Source organism: Stomoxys calcitrans, chromosome 1 (genome assembly GCF_963082655.1).
Source record: "Stomoxys calcitrans chromosome 1, idStoCalc2.1, whole genome shotgun sequence".
NCBI classification, from domain to species: domain Eukaryota; kingdom Metazoa; phylum Arthropoda; class Insecta; order Diptera; family Muscidae; genus Stomoxys; species Stomoxys calcitrans.
Window position 1 is genome coordinate 160,684,525 of NC_081552.1, and position 10,511 is coordinate 160,695,035.

Consider the following 10,511-nt stretch of genomic DNA (forward strand, 5'->3'; position numbering starts at 1 on the left):
TTCAGCAAAATCGGATAATAAATGTGGCTTTTAGGGCCTAAGACCCTAAATCGGTGGATCGGTCTATATGGCAGCTATATCCAAATCTGAACCGATCTGGGCCAAATTGACGATGGATGTCGAAGGGCCTAACACAATTCACTGTCCCAAATGTCAGCAAAATCGGATAATAAATGTTGCTTTTATGGGCCTAAGACCCTAAATCGGCGGATCGGTCTATATGGGGGCTATATCAAGATATAGTCCGATATAGCCCATCTTCGAACTTTACCTGCTTATGAACAAAAAAAGAATCTGTGCAAAGTTTCAGCTCAATATCTCTATTTTTGAAGACTGTAGCGTGATTTCAACAGACAGACAGACGGACGGACATGTCTAGATCGTCTTAGATTTTTACGCTGATCAAGAATATATATACTTTATAGGGTCGGAAATTGATATTTCGATGTGTTGCAAACGGAATGACAAAATGAATATACCCCCATCCTTCGGTGGTGGGTATAAAAAGACAGCTTTGCTCCCGTAGTGCGCCATACCTTTAGTCTTAGCCAAATTTGTCACGGAGACTTGATCAATGCCAACCACAAAGAAAGTTCCTTCCTCCTTTTCCTCCCTGTGGAAGACCTCCCACTTCTCTGCGACCAAACCTTGGTTTTGCTTGCCCAAGAATCCCAACATGCGTTCCGTTGCAAATTTACTGCCCCGTCCCTTGATGAAGACCGTTGCCTTTGTGAACTGGGGGATATCCATCTTTCTCGCCAGGTCGAGCTTTGCTGTTTGCTGTTTGAAAACGCAGCGTAAAGATGCCCCCTCTAAACTCGCAGTTCATCATTTGTATGGGTGGACCCTCTACAGAGTTCCACACATGTTCAAAAATCCAATCGTTAACCAGATCCTCCACTTGGGACCGATGATCTGGTGGAATCCTATCGGATGTACAGCCGATATTGATGACTGCATAAGTCAGCTCATCTCTGTTGTGCTTCCTTGCCACTCTGTCGTAAGAGGGCGGCTCCTTACCATTCTCAGCGACCATCTTCCCCTTTCGCGATGGCTGTGGCCTTTTGGAAGTCACAGTCCTCCATGATGAATCAGGAGCCGTGCGCGCTTCCTTCGTTCCTGTTCCAACTTTGTCCACCTCCGCAGGACACAGTCTGGAGTCTCCATGCGGGATGGTTTGCTTGGTTTTTCCAGAGTACTTGAAAGAGGGGAGCTCTTTTTCTTCTTCAGTATTTTAGCAGTGTTATGCTCTTCGGGAGATCTGATTCTTTTTCCAGCTTCCGTAGAAGTGCTTGGAGTGTCTGTTCTATCCCTTCCAGCATCCTGCACTTTTGCCCGATTACGCTGCCAGTACATTCTCCTCTGTCTCCTTCGTCGTGCACCGGATCACTTTCTCGGTCTGCTTGTGAGCTTAGCAAAGCCATTGCTCACTTTTGCTGTCATCCCGATGCCCTCATCTCTCGATTCGGCTGCGATGACTGTTTCATTGACACAGTCGCTGTACAAAATATGAGTTGTAGATTACGACAATACCTTAGGTAATAAAATGCTTCTATTTATCGAAGAAAAAATGTCTCTTAAGTGACAGTTCATGTGAGTAAAGGACTCAAAACACTCTTTCCGACTAGCGGCATTCTAGTTCTAAGAGCTTTCTGTACCGAATTTAGAAGACCTGTCGCAGTCATAGGACCTAAACCTTATTGAAAACCGCTGGGGCACCAAAAAATCAATCAATCCCATAGCAGCCGGTTGTACGTACTGGATTGACCCGATAGAGTTCTTCGTTCTTCTTTTTTCTATGTTTTTTGTACTTTTTTTCTTTTTTCTCTTTTTCAGTTGTGTCAACCCCGCGAACCATTTCTATATGTTAAAGCTTTAATTCACTAAACGAAGTATGTGCATGTGTTGTTGTTTGTGTTGTAGCAGTTTATTGTGTACTATCTTTCGTCTGCTTGATTCTGTTGAGTGTCAAGACCCAGGAACTGCGCGACTAAGATGGGGTGCGTCCACAGGGATCTGGGTCTGAGTCGAGTGGGTCTGGCCGGGCAGTTAAACAGGTGACGTGTATCGTGCGGTCCCTGGTTACAATCGGGACATACATCTTGCACGTCGGCATCAATCCTAGCTCTGTGGGAATTGAGGCGGCTGCATCTGCCGGAACGTAATTGAGCCAGAACCACTCTGGTTTGCCGGGGGAGGTCGATTTCTTCGGGTGCGATGGGTGGCGGTCGTTCTCCAAGGACTACATTCACCCGGTAGCCAATTAACGCGTCTGATACCGTGTCTGCATGAATGTTGTTCAGACCCGCTTGATATGCCGCTTGATCTAGAGGTTCTCTCTTGTAGCGCTGGACCTCACGCTCTAGATCGTGTAGATCAACCTTAAGGCTTCTGGGCGGTGGGTATCTATCCACAAGATGATGATTTGGATGATTTCTGCGATAACAGCCCAGAAGGTATTGCTTAGACAGCATGTAGTTATGTCTTCGCACTGGTAGGATCTTTGTCTCCTGATGGAGGTGGTCCACATGAGAACTAAGGAGACAGCCCGTCGCAGTTCGGAGGGCGGCATTCTGACAGATCTGAATATTATTCCACTGCGTGTCACAAAGTTGACGTGACCACACTGGCGCTGCATAACTTACCACAGACCGGCCAATTGCTTTGTACGTGGTCAACAAGGTTTCTTTGTCTGCACCCCAAGTGCTGCCAGCGAGTGACTTGAGGACCTTGTTTCTACTTTTGACTTTATTGCAGATTGCTGTGGCATGTGGGGAGAAAGTGTAGGAGCTGTCAAATGTGACGCCAAGTATTTTGGGACACTTGATGGTCGGAATCATTTCTCCATCGACCATCACAGTCAGCTCAGAATTCACCTCACGCGTATTTGTAGTGAACAGTGTGGCTGAAGATTTGGTGGCGGATATCTTCAGATTTCTTGCAGCGAAATATGAGGCAAGCTCGTTGAGGTAGAGGTTCAACCTATCGCAGATGTCATCAATGGGTGGGGGGCCTGATGCCATGATCGTACAGTCGTCCGCATATGATACGATCTCTATGCCGTCTGGAGGAGGTGGGATGGAGGATAGGTAGAGGTTAAACAGAGCCGGAGATATCACCCCGCCTTGGGGAACTCCCTGTTTCACTCTACGGTGTTTTGACTTCTTATCCCTAAATTCCACGAATGACTGGCGGCCACACAGATAATTCGCGACCCAACGTTTCAGGCCTGGCTGGAGGGACGTGTTGGCGATGTCCTCAAATAATTTGGCATGGCTGACCGTGTCGAATGCCTTCGATAGGTCCAGTGCCACGAGGACCGTCCTATCACATGGCCTGGGTTGATTGAAGCCACGGCAAATGTGTGTGGTGATGGCATGCAAAGCTGTTGTTGTGCTGTGCAGTCTCCGAAATCCGTGTTGATGCTCGGCGAATGGAAATTCTCCTACGAGGCTCGGGAGGAGTAATGCCTCAAGCGTCTTAGCCACTGGTGAGAGAAGGGAGATCGGTCTGTACGACTCCCCCAAACTCGGGTCCTTACCAGGCTTCAGTAGCGGGATCACTCTGCCCATTTTCCAGACATCGGGAACTATAAGAGTGTTCAATGACAGGTTAAGGACAGTGGTAAGGTACTCAACTCCAGGTAAATCCAGATTCTTCAGCATCAATGTAGAGATTCCGTCGGGGCCCAACGCCTTGGAAGGTTTGGCGCCACGGATGACATTCGTAACTTCGCCCACGGTAAATTGTGATGGCTGTTCATCGGCTCGGAGACCACGAATACGGCGAATGGCTCTTCTCCTTGCCCTGTCTCTCTCGAGATGCACAATAAATTGACGGTTGAACAACCTGGCGCATCTCTTCGGATCAGTCACGGTTAACTCGCCAAAAGTGACTGAGGTCCTGTCGTCCCGTCTACCGGGGTTCGAGAGAGATTTAACCGTGGCCCACAATTTGCCTGCACCGGTGCCTAAGTTACATTGCTCCAAGTGTTCCAGCCACAAATTCCGCTTATGTTCGTTGACTACCCTGTTTATTTCCAGATTCAGCTCGCTGATTCTGGGGTTAGCGGGGTCCATAGCACGAATTCCATCACGCTCGTCTGCGAGTACCACTGCTTGCGCCGAGAAATTGGGTCGCACTTGCGGTATTCGACCGGCTGGTATAAAGCGAGCGGCTGCTGCGTTGATGATGTCTCGGAATTTCCTCTCGGCCACAAGCACATTAGAGGGGGGCGGCAGTTCATTGAAGCGGCGATTGGTATACTCTCTGAAGCCAGTCCAATTGGCCTTCTTGTAATTGATGAACGTCCGGCGCTCAGAGGTTATGAAGTCGGGTGGTCGGTCGATGGTGAGGATTATGGGGAGGTGGTCTGACCCCAAAGAGATGACGGCTTGCCAGGATACGTCACTCAGGAGATCAGGGGATGCGATTGAGATGTCTGGCGAGCTGCTGCACCTCCTCGTAATCCTAGTGGGGGTATCCTCATTCACCGTGCAAAACGTGGAGCCACCTATCTGCTCTGCCAAAGCTATGCCACGCTGGTCGTTACCTAGGGGAGAATGCCATGACGAGTGATGTGCATTAAAATCCCCCAGAACCAGACGACTATGGCCAGAAAGCAACCCACTAATGTCGGGGCTGTAGGCCTGGCCATTAATCGGGACACAGCTACCAACCGGCGGTATATACACGTTGTATATCTCTATCTCGGCAGTACCAGACCTGACTGCTACCCCCATACATTCCATGTATGGGTCACTAGCGTCAAGCGCAGGCGAGATAGGTCTATACTGCACGGAATGGTGTATAACGAAGGTCAATCCCCCACCTCCATTCCTTGAGCGATCCTTACGTAGCACATTGTAGCCGTGACAACTGTGCAAGCTGCAGGTGTTAGTCAGCTTTGTCTCCTGGATCGCTGCGACCGATATGCTCTTCCGACTCATGAAATCTACAATCTCATCAATCTTGCCTCGCAGTCCATTGCAGTTTAACTGCAAGAACGATACATTTCCCGACACTGGCCTGGCAATAGTAGGGCTAGGGTGCTGTCGTTGCATAAATTGCCGTACGGGAGAGGTCGGGGGGGTCACATAGTCCGACGCCGAAGGCGACGACGGCGACGCTTGTGACCCACTGCTGGCTATGTTCGCACAGCACCTAGCGACATAGCCAGTATGACTATACTCCCGTAGCGAGGTTAGGCCAGAGCAAGAACGGAAATGTACCCACTCCAAGCACCGGTTACACCTCACCGACACTGACCGATGATGAAGGCGGTTCTGGCAAACGGAACAGAACCAGGGTCCGGCGTTCTTTTCAATCCCGGCACGGACCAGAAGCATACGGAGAAGGCACTCCGGGATGTGCCTCTCCCATGACGAAAAAAGACGAACACGTACACTGAGGCGGCAGCCCTTGCCGATGAAGATTCCATCGGGTCAATCCGGTGCGTACAACCGGCTGCCATTGGATTGATGTGCATGAGTAGTAACCATTTGTTTTTCTTCCCTTTTACATTTTAAAGTACAAATAGAAGACAATTCATAAGTAATTACAAAGTTTTGATAAGTGTTTCTATTATTTTTTCCAAGTGAATTCATCGAAAAAATCACCGCAATGAGCATTTCTGAGTTAAATGAGATTTAAAATTACTTTTGAGTTCACCGTTAAAAATTCAGCGGATCTACGAAAAATCAAATTCAGTCTTCTGCAGAAGTAACCAAATTTTCTTACTCTTTTTCACCAATATTATTCTAAGTACCTGCTATCCCTATTATTTTTTCTACCACTGTATATATCGCCCGATTTTCTCTCCTAGAGCCACTGCAAGAGCATCTATTGACCAATATTCTCAAACGTACAACTCTTTCCTCGACGGCTACCGCAATATCTAAGAAGTGTGCTCGAAATCGGTTTAGATTTAGATATAGCTCCCATAGATATGTTCGTCCGATTTTGAGTGGGAGCCATATAGCCATATCTATATGACTCCCACTTAGGTAGGTGTAGGCATTTACACTGTCGGCACCGCCCGACTTTTGCCTTTGCTTACTGTTTTCTACATTAGAGTGGTCAGGCTCAAAAAAATTTCTAAGTGACTGCTAAATTTCTAAGAGAGACTACAGAATTATTTGATTGCAGCACTGTTTTTTTATTTCAATTTTATGGTACACATGAATGCATGATGAAATGCTGCATTAGTTTACTCACATTTCGCATCGGTTCGGTAAATCGAGTAACATTCTGTTGGACTTCTTCTAGAATTTTCCCTTTTCATTGGTTTCAAACCTGTATGGTAAGTCTCAAATTAAGAATTTAGGAATTTAAGAGCCTTTTGCCATTATCTATTCCAATGAAATGTCATTTTATTATCGCTTTTCGTTATATTTTAAAATAGTTTAAGTAAAACTTTAGCACATGGAACATGATAGCACTATCAATTGATTTGTCAATAATATATGTAATTTTGTTCCACAGGCAGAAATTTTAGATATGTAACAAAATTCACGATTAAAGAAAAGTGGATATGGAACAAACTTGCATCTCAATATCTCAGAAACTAAGAGATGCACGTCAAAATTTATTGAAAATTCTGAAAGTTAAGGTACGAACTGTTGAAAGTAATTCTAACTCAAAAAAAGTCAGAAATTGCGTATGGAACAAGATAGCATTAGGTCGCCGATATATTCTTGAAGGGCGTTAAATTTAAAGATGACATTACAATGTCAATGTGTCTGTCCGTCTGTTTTAATCACGCTGTGGTGTATCAACATTTGTTATTCTCAATCGTTTAAATTATTTATTTTTTAACAAAGTAGGTTAAGTTTTCATTTTTCTTTGTTAGTTAAGATAACACTTTTGAGTTTTAAAAAATATGTTAGATTGAGTTGGCATTGAATTGTCATTTTCATTTCTTTTCATTGTACAGAAAAATTGGATAGATTCGAAAAAATATAAGTGACGTGTCAGGAAGCAAAATTAAAAATATTCGTAAATTTGTTAATTGTTTGCGTTTTATTCCGTTTTGCACTCTTAACCACGTCAACGCTATAGCCTTTAAAAATGAAGACATCGAAATGAAATTTTGTAAAGATAATTTTTTTTTTTTCACAGACGGGTTAAGTTCGTAGTTTTACTTTCTTGAGCTCATAAAAAGTGTATTTTTCATCCGATTTCGAAAAATTGGGTTGTATGTGACCTGTCCACAACCATTCACAAAATGGCCCAGATCGATCTCTCACTATATGGCCTTAAGACAACAATATGTGCATTTATTGTCCGATTTCGGTAAAATTTGAAGTATTGAGTTTTATTAGACTTCTCGACATCCGCGTCGAGTATGGTCTAGATGGGATTTGGATAAAACTGCCATATAGAGCGACCTTCCGATCGGACAATATTCGGATATAGCTGCCATCTACACCGATCTCATGGTTTGAATTCTTGAGCCTCTGGCAACCGTAATTGTTATCCGATTTGGCTAAAATTTGCACAGGGCGTTTCGTTATGACTTCTAACCAGGGCTACCAGACGTGACAATTTGACGTCATTTTAACGATTTTTGGCCGAAAATTGACCTCTTGATGCTTGACGGTTTTTGCTTTAACCCCCTTTACGTTTTGACGATTTTTTTTACTTTGAATGTCAAATAACGATTTTGGAAAGCACGTTTACGTTTCTCGCTTAATACAAAAGTACAGTCGGGATTTTACTATCTCGGTTTGTGTGCCAAAAATTCCTTCTTTTTTAAGATGTATTCTTTATTGTTGTTTCGAGTTTTCTATAAATTTTTATTTTAGAGTCTCTTTAGACATTCTGAAAGTTTGGCTTTGGCAAACATTTCATTTAAATGTTGTCCTAAGAAAAATTTTTTTCAAAAAAATTTCAGCTAAATTTTGTTTTTGGAAAAAATTGTATTTAAATTTGTCGTTAGAGAAGATTTCATAAGTATTTTGAGCGGTATTCACAAAACTGAATGTAGATCTTAAATAGGTTTATTTGACAGACTGTCAAATAAACCTATTTTAAGGCTTCATTGAGCTTTCTGAATACGGCCTTTTGTGTCTAAAAAATTTGTATTGAAATTTTGTCTCTGGATATAAAGTATTGATATATTTATGGTTTTATTGAAAGTAATGATAAACAAAATCGAGCAGCAAAATCGAAAAATTAAATGAAAGGTGTGACGATTTTATAACGTTTTTTGAGAAAAAATTTACGATTGGCAGCACTACTTCCAACTACCTTACCAAGTACGGTACGAAACAGCCTAATTAATTTCTCTTGATTTTCAGTTCATTTCAAAAATTTCGAGGAGAATCCATGGTAGTGGATACCCAAGATTCGGCCCGGCCGAACTTAGCACATTTTAACTTGTTTTAGTTAATGATAGTTCATTAATTAAGTAGACCAAAACCAATTCAATATATCAAGTAAATCAATGAGAAACATAAACATATCTAATCCAGCTTTCATTTTCGTTAATTTTTAAATTCTCTAATCGTTAATTTTTAAATTAGTTTTCTTTCTTAACCACAGTATACACACAATTTTAGTTGTTGCATCACTAGTAATAAAAAAATGCTTATGATACTAAAGTTATTTGAGACCGAATCGTGCCAGGGACAAAAAAGATGGATAGATGTCAAAAAGATGGGAAAAATCAAAAAATTATATATTTCTTCTCAAATTTAGTTTAGTATTTCCCAGTTTAGTTTTTATGTATTATATTTATATTTTATGTATTTTAAACCGATTGCACAACAAGAAGGTGTAGTGGTCTACGATGGGTTAAAAAACGCTCCCGTTCTGTTTTCATCAAACTTCGCTTACTCATGTTTACCTTTTACCGACGTTCACTGTTTGAAATATTAAACTCGAATGAAGTGATTTTTCTGCGCGAATGAGTCATTGATCATACGGGTTTGTTTTTGCATGCGTAACGGGATCATCCACACATGACCCATTGGAAAAAAAATTGATTGTTCACTTACATTGCGTTAGGGAAATTGGGCACTAATGGAAGATAGGAAAACAGTGACGAATTCACTTACGTATATGGAATAGAAGTTTATACAGGATTGTACAGAAAAATCTTTATCATAGGAAAAAAACTTGACTTTTCAGAACACTGTGGTGAAAGATTGGTCAACGAATAAGGGATACCAATTTCTGCCATAATCTATCTAGCTATTGTACTGCCGCACATCTTAAACACTGAATAGCAGAGCCCGATTTTCGTTCAAAAAGCCATAGCTCAATAAGTGTTTTTTTTCCACTGATTTATTTTAAATTACTTTGTACTTACCTTCACTATGGTAAAAAGTTCGGCTAAACGATTTAAATTAGTTTTTACTGGTTTTATACCTACATTTTATTCTGTAATGCCTCCCAAGTGGAACAGGGCCAAACTTCTTACGATTCAAGTTTTAAGCTCAATGTTTCCCATTCAACAAGATTTTGAATCTTATAATAATATTATATTATACATACCAAATGGTACAATACCTCACAAATGTCGCCAACATTAGGAGGGGATAACCACCGCTGAATATTTTTCTGCTGTTCTTCCCAGTATTTGAAACCACACGTTCAGCGTCATAGGCGGACATGCTGACCTTTGCGCTACGGTGCCCTCCAAAGTAGGAATACATAAAAAGTCCATGTTATAGTTTATATTATGTTCTGTCCCTGTTGCTACAGCTGCAATAGTTGCGAGCTAGATGCGTCTAACGAACAAATACGACTCAGACAGCAGCCATTCGATGTACGCCCACAGCAGAAAGAGCAGTAGATAGCATAATAACAAGATTGCGGCAAACCTTCAAACTACCCGGCGACTAAACTTCCCATGAATAGGCAATATGATGCCCCCATAAGGACAGACACCACAAGGGGGAAAAAGAACCCCAGGAAGGAGTCATTAAAATAGTTAGTTGTTGTTGTTGTAGTAGCAGTGTGTGGTACACTGAGGCGGCAGCCCTTGCCGATGAAGGAATTCATCGAGTCACTCCGGTACGTACAACCGGCTGCCATGGTTGTGTAGTTAGTAATACGACTATGCAAATTTGCCCATGAACATTCCATTAAGGAACTGGGGCAAACTTCTCACAAATCAATGAGTGCTATTCGATTGAATTTTAAGCTCAATGATAATTTATAAGACTATAACCTAAGGAAAAAGTAGTAAAACACTATCTAGAAATATCAATGAGCACATTCCCCTTCTAAAACGGAAAAGCACTCGAGAAAGCACTGAAAACTTTATGAGCATACAATTAGCACACGCCGTTAAAAATCAAAAGATTTCGACTATCACAAAACATTAAACACTCCAATCCCATGGCAGCCGGTTGTACGTACCGGATTGACCCGATGGAGTTATCCATCGGCAAGGGCTGCCGCCTCGGTGTACAACACACTGCTACAACAACAACAACATTAAACACTCCAAAGCAGTACAATGTTTCTTCGCCCTCCGAACTGCGACGGGCTGCCTCCTTAGT